We start from the raw sequence: 16,883 nt of genomic DNA, 5'->3' as shown, positions 1-16,883 counted from the left end.
TTTTTTTTATCTTTTTATCGATTGTCGCATGTGGTGCATGTTGATCGTTTGCATCCATGATCGATCGTCGCATGCGCTGCAATTGCGTTGTTCTTTTTCGTTCTCGATTGACCGACACATGCAATGTGAATGCGTTGTTTATTTTTTTCCTTGACCGATTGTCGCATGTGGTGATCTGTTTTTTACAAAACAAAGATTTAGACATTCCATTTTTCTATCGCAATGGGGTTAGTGGGTGTGCTTACGACACTTTACAATTTTCACGTTTCTAAGCCAATTTCTATACGGTCGACGCAACTTTTCCTTCTTTTTGCCGCATAATCTAAATAAAATGGTATAAATAACTTGTATTTCTACAAGTTATCAGGGATTAAAAGAGGAATCCTAGCTCCGATCGGACAATCTCCCCTACAGGCATTAGCACTTTGGCTTATAAGGGTTTACTTTCATAGGCGAGTTTATGGGTTTATCTGGTCAAGAAAAGGTTTATCCTCACAACACATGACAAGACAATATCAAGGGATCGCCTGATGGTAGCCTACTACATCACTAGAGGTAACCCCATGGACATTGCATGTATCATCGCACCACGAATCGAGGGAATATTTGGCAATCCCTGAGGCTAACTTTTGTTCCCATGGACCATCACCAACCTTTGCCTATGTGTAGGCTTCAGTGTTGAAGAAGAACCCTTGACGGAGGTATACAGAGTTATCACCAATGAAATCTTGCGACGACTATTAAAGAACTCCCCTCATTGCCCTGAGCCTGCCAAAGCCCTTAAGCATCCAACCTTTATTGACCTAAATTCCCTCAACCTCCAATATCCAAAAGAAAAATGACCAAGGCCAAGGTTGAAGAAGTGGTCGGAACCAGCCCTAAGCGCAATGATCTTGAAGAGCTGATCTGCTCTCCTTCGCCACTAAAGATCCTCACTCCTCACGGACGTTTATGTCTTCTGTCCCCTTTTCCTGAAACTTTTAACTTGCTTCCCCCTCCCACAAATCCAAATGATTAATCTCCCTCTGATCCAAAAACTCTCTCTCTCTCGCCATAGAAATCTCCCTCCAATGAACCCAAAGAAAAATCTCCCTGTCGCATCTTTTGGACAAATCTGATGACCCATTCAATTTGGATGTTAGCCTATCCAACCAACACCAAACTGCAGCTTGTGAGGATTTGGACACTTACCGAACCAATCCCCTCACCGTTCCCCCTCTTCGCATCTTCCACCTGCATCATCCATCAACCTTGCTGAATTAAGGGACTTTATTCATATAGAGCTCACTTACCAATTGTTACCTCTTAGATAGTCCATTAATTCTCTGTTGCGAGATGTCTCTATCATCCACTAGTTTCTGACCCTCCAAATCTAACGAAACCATGAGTACTTCAACTTCCTAGTTTCTTATCTTCATGCCCAAACATTCCACCTCATCTTCGCTTCTACAATGAACAAGAACCTATGATCCTCTAGCGTAGACATAAATTTGGGGATGTAAGTTGAAATTTTTTTTTCTATCTTTTTGTTTGTGATTTATTTCGTAGTTCATCGCATTATGTTTCTAATGAAATAAATTCTAAGTTAGGTTGTACTCACTATTTTGCCTGTATCCTTCCTTTATTTGTTATCTTTCATGCCTTATCCTTTTGAAATTCATTTTTATTTTTTTTTATGCAATCTTGTACGTTAACAAGTTAGCAACCATGGTGATACTTATGTAAATTCACTAAGTTCACTCACTAAAAGTTGCATAAATCACTTAGGTTTAGTGGTTTCTTCATAGTTTGACAATTTAACTTTTATTGTGTGCAAACCTTTGCTCAAACCTCTTTTACAAAATTTTTTATTTTGTTTTTAGTTTATAGCAACGAGAACCTTGCCACTCTAAAAAAAATTGGGGGTGGGAGAGGTCTGAGTAGATGCATTTAACTTAAACATTGTGTTTACCATTATCATAAAAAGAAATTACAAGTTTATATTAACAATGAACTCCACAATGAACTCCACTGTTAGCACAAGGGAAAATCCAACCTAATAAGAGTTAACTTGTCAAAGGAACTTACCCATAGTCGGATACTTCGCATGACACCTGTGCAGGTAAGTCAAAATGAAGGTGGGTGATGAAGATCAGCGCATTGTAAGTAGCATAAAATAAAAACAACTCAACTGTCTAACAAAAGTTAAATTTAGCTAAGATAAGAGTTGACTTGAACTTGGCATGCAATCGTAGTTGGATGTTCGCATGACACTTGTGGACGCAAGCCAAAACGAATCTCGTAACCAAGTTCAACACCCTGCTACCAAATTGAATAAGTGACCGCAAGCTTTTAAAATCTTCTTGAACGAATGCATTATAGAAAAATAGGAAACAAAAGTGTTTGAAATGAGAAAAAGGTTTCTGAGTGGAGGCTTATCGGATTTAAACTTAGAAAATATTTCTTAGAAGAAGTGGCTAAGCTTAACTGAGTAGTGTTGCTTGAGAAATGAGTGCAAGTAAGCAACATTCTAATAATCTAGTCAGTGAAACTTAGAGGTGTAGAGTAAGTTTGAATTTCCTTAGTACAAGATATGTTTGAGGACAAATATTATTCTAAATTTGGAGGTGTGATAACTTGTAAGAATTCAAGTTATTGTAGCCTTTTACTTAGAATAATGAGGCTAGATAGGCTAAATATGTGTTGATAATACTAAGAATTCATGCTTAAAATTATACTTGCATTGAAGTACCCTTGAAATCCTTGTTGATCACATATCATGAGTTAACTTGTGTCGAAGTCTTATATTTGCTAGATGATCGTAGAATTTGCAGCTGATCGCAAAATCTGTCCGCATGCATCGATCTCTCACCCGATGAAGAAATATTTAATCGCATGCCTCGGGATCTTAGACTTAGTTCCTATGGGTCTTCTGCCACAACTCATAATGTTGACCATGATAGCAGTGCTGACATTCTCACCAACTACGTCATAGATGATGATTGATTAGAGCGGGAGACCTAAAGTTGTCAGCACACGACTCTATAAATAGATACTTGACGCCCATAAAGAGGAGATTCGAATTTTGTTTAAGTTCGCCCTTAGACAGAATACTTGGACCAAAATCAAGAGCACATTCAAGAATACTTCTGAGAATTTTCCACTTCCAAAATTCCCTCCGACTCACCGCCGAAAAACTCACTGGAGAAAGTGCTTGAAAGAGCCTTCTCCATTTCATACTATCATTAGTCACCGATAGCTTAAACACTTCATCTGTTTCAAGCAAGAGATTGTTGAAAATTGTACTTCCATTACTTACTTCTTGTTGTTATTGTTGTATTACATTTTAACATTATGATATTAAGTCATGTTGTAATCGACATTTCTATTTCTATATTTATATTATCATGACTACCTTCATCACTCTCGCTATCTTTATCATTTCTTCTTTCCTTATCATGAGAAACTAATTTCCATGGGGTAAGGGGAAAGTTTAATACCATGAGCTAAGTTTAGTCTTTTAGGGTTAATCTTGTTTTCCTAGTGTATGATTAAGTGAATGCTTGCCTATGATCACTCATAGAGCCAAGTAGCTATAACCAATTGCCCGAGAAGGTAAGTAGTTGTAGAACTCACCACGTAAAATAAGAAGTGTTTCTAGAGATAGAAATAACCTTATGCTCAATGCAACATCGTTCATGCATCATAGAGATATGACAAATGTGGCTGATCACCAAGAGGTGTGCGATGAACAGATGTAACGAGCCTGGATTACTCGTAACAATAAACTTAGGAACATGGTATTGACTTTCCCCAACCCTGCTTTCTCCATTCAATTTTACTCTAAATTGAACTTGTTTTTCTCTCAAAAGCTATCATGATTAGTCTTAAATTACTCGTCGCTTGTCGAGTTAGTTTCATTGCATAATGTATGATCACATGCTCTTATGTTATTCTTCTCCACTGTGATTTATTTAATTTTTGTCGCAAACACATTAGCTTTACAAACATTTTAGTTATAAGTCCCCGTGTTCGATCTCGGTTCTCACCAAGAAACCTATATTGTGGTTATACTAGACAATATATGGGGAAACTTGTGATCATCGCAAAGCATACATACAGCTTCGCACGTAGTTAGTCCTAGTGCAAAGTCATTCTAACATAAGTTCATGCACAAAAATTATGATAAATTTACCATGCAACAATTCTCTGCAATTACAATAGAGCTCTACACAACGTTCTACCAAACAAAACAAGAATCAAACTCCATGTACTTGTTGCAATATTTTTTATCATACTATTGATAAATGTAACACGCTTCATGGATATCCTCTAGGATATCGTCAGAAAGGTCGTTCGAATAATCAAGTTCATAAGACTCCAACTCTTAATCAGGCTTCTGTTAACAAAACTATTGAAATTGTCCAATGGGCATCTGAATCTGTATCTGAAACTACATTGAACAATGATACTCTTGCTTAATGTCATAGTATCCTCACGATGCTTCAATTTAAACTTGTTGCTATAAAGACTGGTGCTGATTCTATCATACATGTAGTCGGTATTGTTCTACATCTATTTCTAATGATGATTGGATTGTTGACTCGAGGGCCTGCACACACATATGTTTTTCAAAAGCATGTGTTTACTGATTTGAACATGTTGCTAATTCTATTATTCTTCCTAACAACACAAGAATCACTACAAGAAAAACGGGAACTCCCGACGCTGTTTTAAGGCGTCGGGAGAGACGGTCTCTCCCGACGAAGTAAAAGACCGTCGGGAGTTCCAGTTCCTGATGGTCTCCCGGGCGACGTCGGGAGAGGGGTATGGTTTAAACCAGACCCCTTCTTTTTGTCGTGCACATGTAATTATCTTGCAGTAACCCTAACCCTAACCATTTTCCTTCTTCCCTTCACGCCCCTGCCACTCCCCCCAATTGCCGCCCCTCTTCACGCCTGCACTGCCACCTGCTCTTCCCCCTTCGTGTCGCCGTCTTCCCTCTTCATTGCTTGCAAATTTGTTGTTTATTTTCGAGCTTTCATCAAGGTTCATGCACATTCATTTCATTTATTATCTCTTATTTTGTATCTTAATTTAAGCCATTGTTTTTAATTTCTAGCATATTGGTAATGTTGGTAATGTTTAATTTTTAGCATGTTACTAATGTTGGTAATTAATGTTGCTAATGTTAAGACATTTGAAAGCTTGGAGACGTACTAAATAAAACATTTGAAAGTTGTTAAGAGAATTTAGGCGGTCTAAGGACCTATATGTTTATTTTGCCTTAAGAAATGAAAATTATGGAACTCAATGCTTAATAATACTTTGTACTTTGTCCTCTAATCCAAGTTATTGTTTTGGATTACAAGTTGGTCAGAAAATATTTATTTTTAAAGATGAATAAAGAATGAATTAAACTAAGGAATAAGTTATCAGTGGAGTATAGAGAAGGAGTATCAAGTTCTTAGATATGGCAAGGTTTCATGAAATGATTCCGGACAAATAAGATGTCCATGCAAGAATTGTATGAATTCAATTTGGGAAAAGATAAATATCGTGGAACGACGTATATTAACATATAGAATATCTCCCTTATGTTGTCAATGGGTATATCATGGAGAGCCAGTAAACTTATCTAGAAGTCATACAAGTCATTCAATACAGGATGTTGAAGTAGATAGCATAGAGAGTAATGCTGTCGAAGAAAATGAGATGTTGAATCTTATAAACGATTTACAAGTTCCAATTGAAAACGAAAATGCAAATGAAGGAAGGATTGAGAATAATGAAATGTCCTTTAATGGTCAAGAAAGAGATACCACGAACTTATTCTAGGATTTAATGACCAAAGCACGTAATGAATTATACCCTGGGTGTTCACAATTTTCGTCCTTAAACTTTTTAGTGAAGTTGATGCATATCAAAGTTCTAAATGGCTGGAGTAACAAATCGTTTGACATGTTGCTAGAATTGTTAAAAGTAGCGTTTCCAGCTGGCACCTCTATACCTACTTCCTTTTATGAAGCCAAGCGAAAATTGCGTGATTTAGGCCTAGGTTATGAGTCTATTCATGCGTGCAAATATGATTGTGTATTGTATTGAAAAGAGTTTGCAGATTTGCAACAATGCCCTGTTTGTGGTGAGTCTCGATACAATGTTAATGATGGCAAGGGTAGAAAATTACAACATAAGGTATTGCGTCATTTCCATTGATACCGAGATTAAAACGATTGTTTGCATCAAAAGAACACGCTTCTGACATGAGATAGCATAAAGATAGGCGATTTGAAATGGATGATGTATTGTGACATCCAGCTGATGCAGAGGGGTGGAAACATTTTGATCGTGAATTCCCTCATTTTACTTTAGATCCTCGAAATGTTCGTTTGGGATTAGCTTCAGATGGCTTCAATTCGTTTGGAAATATGAACACTTCTTATAGTATGTCGCCTGTGGTGATAATTCCTTATAATTTGCCCCCTTGGAAATGCATGAAGGAAACAAACTTCTTCATGTCTTTGCTCATACCTGGTCCAAAATCTCCTGGAAAGGAAATTGATGTTTACTTGCAACCGTTGATTGAAGAGTTGAAAGAGTTGTGGACAATTGGTGTGCGAACTTATGATTCTATTGCTGGTGAGCTTTTTCAACTATATGTTACCTTATTATGGACGATTAATGACTTCCCTGCGTATGGTGACTTATCTGGGTGGAGTACAAAAGGTTATCAAGCATGTCCAATATGCAAAGAAGATAACTTGTGGGATAAGAGGAAAAATATCATTTATAGGACATCGATGTTATCTTCCAGAGAATCATAGTTGGCGTCGAAGTAGACAACATGATGGAAAAGTTGAATGTAGACCTCCACAAGTCGTAATGAATGGAGAAGAGATATTACGAATAATAAATATGCTAAACTTTTCTGTGCTTAGCAAACATCCATCGAAGCAAGATAAAAAAAGGAGCGAATTCTAAACTGGACTAAAAAAAGTATTTTTTTTTCCAACTTTCATATTGGTCCAAACTATTGTTACAACATAAATTGGATGTAATGCATATTGAAAAAAACATATGCGACAATTTGGTGGGCACATTGTTAAATATTGAAGGAAAAACAAAGGATTCAATGAATGCTCGATTGGACTTACAAGATTTGAAGATAAGAAAGGACCTACACTTGATATAGGTCGAGAACAGATTTGTAAAACCACACGCAGCATACACATTAACAAATGGTGAATGGATTTCGTTTTGTAAGTATTTGAAATCAGTGAAATTCCCTGATGGATTCGTATCTAACATACCATAATGTGTCAATGACAAAGATGGAAAAATATCGGGGCTGAAAACACACGACTATCATATGTTGCTTCACAGACTACTCCCTATTGGTATTCGAGCATACCTACCGAAGAATGTATCCACTTCTATTGTTTAGTTATGTACATTCTTTCGCGCCTTATGTGCAAAGACAATATGTGTAAGTGATTTGAACAAACTACAAGCAGACATCATAGTCATACTTTGTAAATTGAAGAGAATATTCCCATCTGCCTTTTTCGATGTAATGGTACACCTTGCAGTTCATCTACCATATGAAACCAAAGTGGTGGGTCCAGTTATTTACAGTTGGATGTATCCTATTGAAAGAAGTTTACGAACATTAAAACAATTTGTATGGAATAAAGCACGTCCCGAGGGGTCTATAGCGGAAGCATATGCAATGAATGAATCATAGAAGTTCTGCTTGCGATATCTAAGTGAGATTGAAACGAGATTCAATAGAGATGAACGAAATGATGATAAAATTTTCGATCACGAGATATTTGGTGAATTTGAATTATTTAGGCAGAGGGTACGACCATTAGGGGCGTCAACTTTACGGATGCTACTAGCGGAGGAAAAGTGTATTGCACATTGGTACATTCTCAACAATTGTAAAGAAATAACAGACTATCGTAAGTACGTTTCAAACTTTTTCCTTTTCTAAATTCTAAGGTATCTCATTTGATATAACATTTAAATGGTAAATATTATAGGCAGCATTTGAGGTTAATTCGTCGTGAAGCTCAAAGCGCCTCTGACTTATATATAAAACATCAACGCAAATTTCCCGATTGGTTCAGATCTCAGGTATATATAGTCATTTTGTAGGCAACGGTTGAGGGATGATTCATTTTTCGTATTCATTTTTAATGTATACGTAATTATCTGGTTCTACAACGATGCGAGAGAGAAGATATCTCCGATGATTTCTTTTCACTTGCAATAGGACCTTCGTCTAAGGTGCGCTCTTACAATAGATGCATTGTTAATGGGGTACGTTTTCATACTGTAGAGCGTGATAATCGTCGAGCTACACAAAATAGTGGAGTCCTAATGGCTGGGGAGATCAGTGAGAATACAAGTGTGGATAATAATTTCTACGGTATTGTAGATGAAGTATTAGATTTGCAATATGCGAACAGAAGACGCATTTTCTTATTGAAGTGTAGATGGTTTGACACAGATAACAACAAAAGTAATAGGACACATGTGGATTTAGGATACAAATCGATCAATACATCACACTTTTGGTATGTCGACAAGCCTTTCATCTTTGTTATCCAAGCACAACAAGTCTTTTACATCGATGACATAAAAAATGGTAGCAATTGGAAAGTTGTTCAAGAAGTCCAAAATAAACGAATATGGGATGTACCGGAAGTGGATGATGTTGAAAACGCACAACTAGATTTACTAGAAATTGTTGGTGGTGTCGGAGTGGATGAAACCATTGAGGAGGTTACTTTATGCAGAGTTGATGTTGATCATACAGTTGTAGAAAGACCAATTACTATACATGGTGATCATGACTTCATAAACGATGATGATGAAGAACAATTATCTCCCAATAACAGTTCAAGTGCTGATGAATAATTTGAATTAGATTACGATGATCATGAGTAATGATGTATCTACTAAATTCTCTTTTTCTCTAGCTTACACGTATTTATTGTTAATTTAATATTGTTTTCTCTCTTTTGTTTTTGTATAGATACGATGTCAACCCCTAATAATAATTTGGATTAGATTACGATGATGAATAATGATGTATCTACTAAATTCTCTTTTTCTCTAGCTTACACGTATTTATTGTTAATTTAATATTGTTTTCTCTCTTTTGTGTTTATATAGATACGATGTCAACCCCTAATAGGCAACGAGAGGCTGTTGAAGAATTCCAGGAGTTATATCTAGGCAACACGGTATCTTCTGTGGGTGATACTTCAGGTTAGTATATTTTGAAATATATTCTGTTTACTGAAATACATCATAAACTGTTTTAAATTTTTTGTTCTTCAGATAGTGGCTCAGCATCCAATCGGAAGAAGCGAGAGCATTTGCGGAACATCGAGTTGGAAAAATACGTACAAAAACATGGGAGAATCCCAATCTTCATAAATGAGGGGGAGACGAAACCGATATCTCAACATTTGGTTTGTTTTAGTAATGTGATCGGCGTCGCCGTGAGATCCGCATTTCCAGTATTGTGTCGTACTTTTTCTGAGGTTCCAAACGAGTTCATAGAATTAGTTAAAAGTCAATTATTTGTAAGTAATTATAAGTTTATTCTTTTACAGTCATGAACATCATCTATGCTAATTCTTCCCTCCCTCTTTTGTAGGCTCATTTCGATCTTGATCTGTCCAGTCAACGACTTAACCGTTTCATAGAACATCAAATGCAAAACTCGTTCAAAGAATTTAGATCAGACTTGCACAGACATTATAGAAAATGTGGAGATCCTCAGCAAGCACGTGCCAGTTTTCCTAGTTGGCTTAAAAATAGGCCAGAAGAATGGTACTTTTTGTGTGACCGCTTCGAGAGTGAAGCGTTTCAGGTACAATATTTATGGTGTGTATCATTTGCTGCATTTACTAATACATCACACTATTGACATTTTTTTTTCTTCAAATGTAGGAAATGTCTATGACGAATTGGAAGAATAGAGAGAAATTACCATTCAACCATGTTGGTGGATCAAAGTCATTCCTGCAAATTCAGGCAGAGTTGCAGGAAAAGGAGGATCGAGAAATAGGACATGTTGACCTATTTAGGGAAACACACTCTAAAGGTGGGAAGTTTGTGAACGAGGCTGTTGAAAGTGCACATGTAACAATTTTTTCTTTACTATCGTGTTTTTTTTTCACTTTTAACTTTAGTCGCTCGTTCTTACCCATTTAATTATTATGTCTAGCATCAAATGTTGGAATTACAATCCAGCCCCACTGTAGAAGGTTCTCAACCACTAACAGGGGATGAAATCTGTGAGACGATTTTGGATATATGACCCGGATATTCAAAAAGTCTAGGTTGGGGCTCTAAGCCTAAGTCAAGAAGGAGTACCATGTCATTAAGCTCGTCATCTACTCGAGGAACGGATGCGGGAATGGATGAATTGAGAGTCAATTTTCAACAAACTCAGTTGAGGATTAAGGAACTCGAAGACGTTCAGAGAAGAATGCAAGAGGATCATGCGAGACAAATGGAAGAAATAAAAAAGATGATTGAAGACATGGTACGATCACATAGAGGAGACCCATCAAATTAGGTATGATTACTACATTATTTAGTTGTGTAATATGTTGCTATCCTGCAGTTATGGTAGCAAAGTTTAGTTATGTCTTAAGTAGCTTTATGTAGTTATGGTAGCAAAGTTTAGTTATGTCTTTAGTTATGTCATTTAAAGCTTCAACACTCTCATACAAATTAAGCATCCCACCATGCCTTGATGTTTCAAAAGCCCAATCACAGTCCCTGAATGTCGCTCTCTCCATGAGTGTCGCTCTCTCCATGTATCTCGCTCTCTCCATGAGTGTCGCTCTCTCCATGAATGTCCCTCTCTCCATGAATGTCACAGCACATGTATAACTTCATTTGATCAGCTAAAGATTCAAATATTAGGCTTCTGTCTTTGCTCTGATTTGGTTGTAAATATGTGTCATTTAAAGCTTCAACACTCTCATACAAATTAGATAAGCATCCCACCATGCCTTGATGTTTTAAAAGCCCAATCACAGTCCCTGAATGTCGCTCTCACCATGTATCTCGCTCTCTCCATGAATGTTGCTCTCACCATGAGTGTCGCTCTCTCCATGTATCTTGCTTGCAAAGATGCCCTCAGCAGCTTCACACCCTGATTGCCCTCGCTTCACACCCTGATTGACATCCAAAGTAATGACATCCAAAGATACCCTCAACAGATTCAACACTCTCATACAAATTAGATAAGCATCCCACCATGCCATATCACTGAATTTTGTAATGTAAGCAACGAATAAGAAATTCTCAACTGTTATATTCATCCTAAACTCATAAGAAATTCTCAACTGTTATATTTAATTAAGATGTGTAATTGTGTTTTTCCTTTTCTTTTGATCTTATTTTTATTATTCAATTAGAGGGAGCCTTAACTTGTGATAACAAAGGAATTAAAAGGGAGACTTAAGCAAATTAAATAGCAAAGGGGTAGTTAGCCCAATGAGCCCCAACTATGGATTGGGCTAGAATCAAGGCCCATCCCTATCATCAAGAGAAATGAAATGCCTGCAACAATTGTTGTTTCAATATTCCTAAGGCCCAAACTTGCATAAATGGATATGGATTTGAATTGAAAGCTCTCCACTTCGATCCATTAGAATAAAAGAAGAAAGGGTAATTGCAATAAGTGGTACTTTTAGGGGTATTAATCAAGTGAACAACAATATATTTAAAGAATTGCAAAATAACAATATCTATCAGTAATAGGCCAACTTGTTTCCTTTTTGAACATGTTGCTTAGAAAGTCATTAATCAATTAAAAAGGTTGCCATGCCTTGTCATGTCAATAAACTAAAGTTAGGTCACTCAAATCTTATTATGGTTTTTGTTTTTGTTTCTTTCCCCCTTCCAACAATATTTCTTTACTAATATTCTACCCCATTATCCTATGCATGCACCAATATTATTTTGAGATAAACTAGCCCTTCTTACATACTTCTCGTGCAAATTTAATTTTTACTAGAATCCAATCTAAAAGATCATATAGGACTTTCAAAAATTGAAAAATAGAGGAAATTAAATTGTTTATCCATATAACATTTCAATGTTTTTGTTTTTTTGTAGAATGTTGTTCGAAGATGAGCTGGAAAAATTGTTGAAGACGTTGTGTTCGAGAAGTGTTCTAGATGTTGTTCTCATTTTACTTCTTTTATGTATTTCTGAATATAATGGATAAGTGCTTTAGAGTTGGGACAACAGTTGGATATTGTAATTTTTTTACTTGTTATAAAATGGACTTCATTTTCTTTTATGTGAATCTTTATTTGGTATAATACATTTCACAGGATTTTAGATCAAATTTTAAAAAATTACAAACGATATATTAAATTTTAATACTCCCCACGCATATAGGATCCCCCGACGCACTCTAAAACGGCGTCGGGAGTTAGGGGGAACTCTGGACGCCTATGTGGTGTCGGGAGTTAGGGGAACTCCGGACGCCGTTTTAAGGTGTCAGAGGTTAGGGGGAACTACCGACGCAGTGTAGCCCGTTGGGAGTTCCAAAAACTCCCGACACCTATACTAAGTGTCGGGAGTTCCCCCTAACTCCCGACGCCACATAAGCGTCTAGAGTTCCCCCTAACTCCCAACGTCGTTCAAAAGTTCATCGAGAGATCTTCTCCCGACGGATTTCTCCTGACCAAACTCCCGACGACCGTTTATGCGTCGGAAGATCCTCTCCCGACGAATTTTCCACACTTTTCCGATGAAATATGACGTCGGGATAAGCCATAATTCCTGTAGTGAATTTCAATGCATTTTGTTGGAACAATCATTTTTTTTGGGTTACTTCCATTCCATCATGTGCTATTTGTGCCTGAATTTCAGTATGATTTACTCTCCATCATTGTCTTGATTCTGATAATACTCTATATGTGAGTTTTTCTACTGATTACTGTGACATTAAGGCAAAAATCACTTTGAAGATGATCGGTAGAGGTAGACTGTGTGATGGTTTGTATATCCTTGAGCATCCATATGAAGTTGTTGGTTTTATACAGTTCGTTTCAGTTAATGTTGTCTCACACGTTTCATTTACCATTTAGCATTTCAGGCTTGATCATCCTTCCATTCCTCGTTTAACTGCTAGGATGTTTTATTGTTTGATTCTTCATTACTCAACAATGCATATCACTGTGACATATGTCCTATAGATAAACAAAAAAGAATATCTTTTAAATCTCATAACAATAGATCATCTGCTGTTTTTAACCTATTACATGCTGACATTTGATGTTCTTTTTCAACCTGTTCACATGTTGGTCATGACTAGTTTCTCACTATAGTAGATGATCATAGTAGGTAATTTGGGTCTTTATGTTGAAGAACAAATTTGATATACTGCGCATTATACCTCAGTTTTTTAAATACGTTGAGACTCAATACAGTATGAAAATAAAAATTTGTCGTTCTGGTAATGCACCTGAATTTTCATTTAATGATTTTTTTATACAAAAATGGGTTATACATTAATATTCATATGTGGGTAGACCAAAATAAACTTTTTTGTTGAGAGAAAGCATCCAAAACATTTTGAATGTTGTAAAAGCATTATTTTTTCAATCCCGAGTTCCTATTCATTTATGGAATGAGTGTATTTTGACATCCGTTCATCTCATCAACAAAATACCATCCCCTTTTCTTAACTGGAAAATCCTTTATGAATTCATACATGGTCAAATGGTCAACTACTCCATGCTAAGGACTTTTGATTGCTTATGTTTTACACCCACTTTATCCAATGGCCGTTCTAAATTTTCTCCAAGGGCTATACCTGCTATATTCATAGGTTGTCCTCCAGGAATAAAGAATTATAAGTTGTTTAATATTGACAACAATCGGTTTTCATTTCAGAGATGTCATTTTCCATGAAAGTGTTTTTCCATTTCTTAAAGTTACCTTGGAAACAAAACCTTCTAATTTTCTTTCCAATGTTGTACTACCAAAGCCTTTTAATATTGATATTTCAACTCATCCTTCTAGTCCTAACTATTATCCTTTTGATATTTCCCCTTCTTCCTCCACAAAATCTCCACATTTGAATGGTCCCATCAACATTAACAATACACCGATTATTTCCCCTTCTTCCACAAATTCTTATTCTACATACATGCCTCCCAATATCATACCTAATCCTACCAATCTTGATAACTCACATCTTTCTTCTCAAAATAATCCCATTTCTTCTCAACCTTTAGACTTTTTACCTAATCTTCCTACTATTCATGCTCCTTGCAAGTCTTCTCGAATCACCAACCTCCTTCTTACCTACAAAACTATCATTGTAGTCTAACCCTTGGCTCTCCCTTGCCTCCATCCTCAACTAGGTATCCTCTTCACTCTATCATTTCTTATGACTATTTCTCATCTCAATTTCGAGCCCTTTGCTCGATCGTTGGATCACATCATGAACCTCAATTTTATCACCTAGCTATCTCTTATGACTGTGGGAAAGGAGCCATGTGAATTTTGCCTCCAACAAAATATAAAATTAGTTGCAAATGGATTTATAAGATTAAATATCGTGCTGGTGATTCTATTGAGAGATATAAAACTTGATTTGTGGTAAAGGGTATACCAAACAGGAAGGGTTAGATTTCATTGTAATTTTTTCTTCAGTTGCAAAGTTAGTCATTGTTAAAGTACTTCTCATAATGGCAGTTTCCTATAATTGGCCTCTTATTCAACTTGATGTTAACAATATCTTTCTTCAAGGTGATTTTTTTGAAGAGATTTTTATGGATTTACCACATGGGTATAAGCCTTGTATATTTGCTTCTAAGACATGAAAACTTATTTGTACATTAAAGAAATCGATTTATGGCCTCAAGCAAGTTTCTCATCAATAGTTTGTTAAATTTTTTTATGCTTTAATCTCTCTTGGTATTCAACACTCTAAGAAAAATTATTCATTATTTGTTCGAGGATTTGGTAATACGTTTATAGCTTTATTGGCGTATGTTGATGACGTTGTTATCACTGGAGCTAATATGCAACTCATTGATCAACTTAAGCAATTATTAAATGAACGTTTTAAGCTAAAAGATCTTGGCCCTCTGAAATATTTCTTAGGTATGAAACTTGCCAGATCTTCTAAAAGTATTTCTATTTCTCAACAACATTATACTTTGCAACTTTTAGAAGATATTGGTCTTCTTGCTGCTAAGCATGATGCTATTGATGTGATTTCTTATCCAACTTCGTATAGAAGGTTAATTGGAAGATTGCTTTGTTTGACTATCTCAAGACCAAATATTGTATTTTTTTGTTAACAAACTTAGTGTGCATCCTTATAAATCTCACTTAGGAGTAACTCATTTTCTGTTAAGATACCTGAAATCATCTCTTGGTAAAAATATTGTTATTTCACCAACAAAGTTCTTTTAGTTGTGTGCCTTTGTTGATTCTGGTTGGGCATCTGGTCTGGACACAAGGAAATCTACTTCGGGTTTTTGTATTTTCATGGGCGATTCACTCATCTCTGTTGTTCAGCCATCTCTTTTGTATTGTGAGAATCAGGTTGTTATACATCTTGCTACAAATCTAATCTTCCATGAACGTACTAAACATATTGAGCTTGATTATATCTGGGATAAAATTGCTAATGGATCTTGCAAGCTTTTGTTTATTCATTCTCATCACCATTTCGCAAATGTCTTTACCAAGGCTCTTCAGGCTCTTGGTTTTGTTTCAATTCTGTTGAAGTTGGGGTGTTTTAAATTTGTATATTCCAACTTGAGGGGCATATTAGATGAAACATTATACTATTATAATATAATTTTGTTATTTACATTATTTTAGCTGATGTATATTATACTCGAAGAAGATTAATAAAATTACTTCACATTTTTTTAAAAAAAGTATTATAATTAAAGTATGAAGTGGGGGAATCGAACCTCAAACCTCGAGGTCTATAGTATGAATACTATGTTTGTTGAGCTACGCTCTTATTGGCAATTACTTCACATTTTGCTCTCTCGTCTTCTTTTCTAATAAATTTTCCTTTTATCCATTTTATTTGACGGTTATTGGTATCAATTAGGTAATTTAAGTTTTCAACATCTAACAATTTATTAATTTCAAAATTTGATTGAAGATGAAATTAAATAAAGATTTTACAGTGTCTTGAACAAATGTACACGTTTATAAAGAGTATTATGTATTAGTTTTTTATGTTTTATTTTTCTTTTTACGATATAATAAAAATATTGCTACAATTTTTATTATAGCATGTTCAAAAAGTATGGAGGGGGAGATTCGGATTTCAAATTTGAATACATCAAATTTGATTCGGAGTTGTGCCTACAATTTTTTAATTCAAAATATTAACTTGCAAATGGCAAGTTGGCAAGGCATTGGCGAATTTTTTTATTCATCTCGAAAATAAAAACCGAATTTTTAATTCCCATTTTGACTTCCTGAAATTGTGTTTATATCCTTTCGAAATTAACATTTTTTATATCTTCCCCCCGTTTTTTTTTTTTTTTTTAAATTCAAAATTCCCGGTGAAAATTTGTTGTTTCTTTTCCTTCTCGATTTTAAATCTAACTATTTAATTTCCAATATTATTTACTATTAAAACATGGTTTATAACTATAATTTTCTTTGCTTTGCTTTTTCTGTATGAAATAAAGGTATTCGACCACACAGTATAACAATGTCATATGTAATGTGTCTCCAGTTGCAAGAATAATCGAAAAGTAATAAGATAAACTAATATAGACATAACACAAGGTTTGGTAATCCAATTGAGTGAAATACCGCCTACGTCCAAAGGACAATGTGCCCGTGGAAAGACACTTTTACTAATACTA

General features: G+C 35.6%; 2 pseudogenes; both read left to right on the top strand.

The window, feature by feature from the left end:
- The first annotated feature begins 7,036 nt into the window (after nucleotides 1–7,036).
- On the top strand, nucleotides 7,037–8,904 carry LOC150036224 (uncharacterized; annotated as a pseudogene).
- A 263-nt stretch (nucleotides 8,905–9,167) lies between these two features.
- On the top strand, nucleotides 9,168–10,579 carry LOC150036223 (uncharacterized; annotated as a pseudogene).
- The last annotated feature ends 6,304 nt before the right edge of the window (nucleotides 10,580–16,883 follow it).

The sequence above is a fragment of the Benincasa hispida genome, chromosome 5, assembly GCF_027475165.1.
Source record: "Benincasa hispida cultivar pf3 chromosome 5, pf3_genome.v1.1, whole genome shotgun sequence".
Classification (NCBI taxonomy): Eukaryota; Viridiplantae; Streptophyta; class Magnoliopsida; order Cucurbitales; family Cucurbitaceae; genus Benincasa; species Benincasa hispida.
The sequence above is the reverse complement of the archived record's forward strand: the minus strand, read 5'-3'. Positions and strand labels throughout refer to the sequence as shown.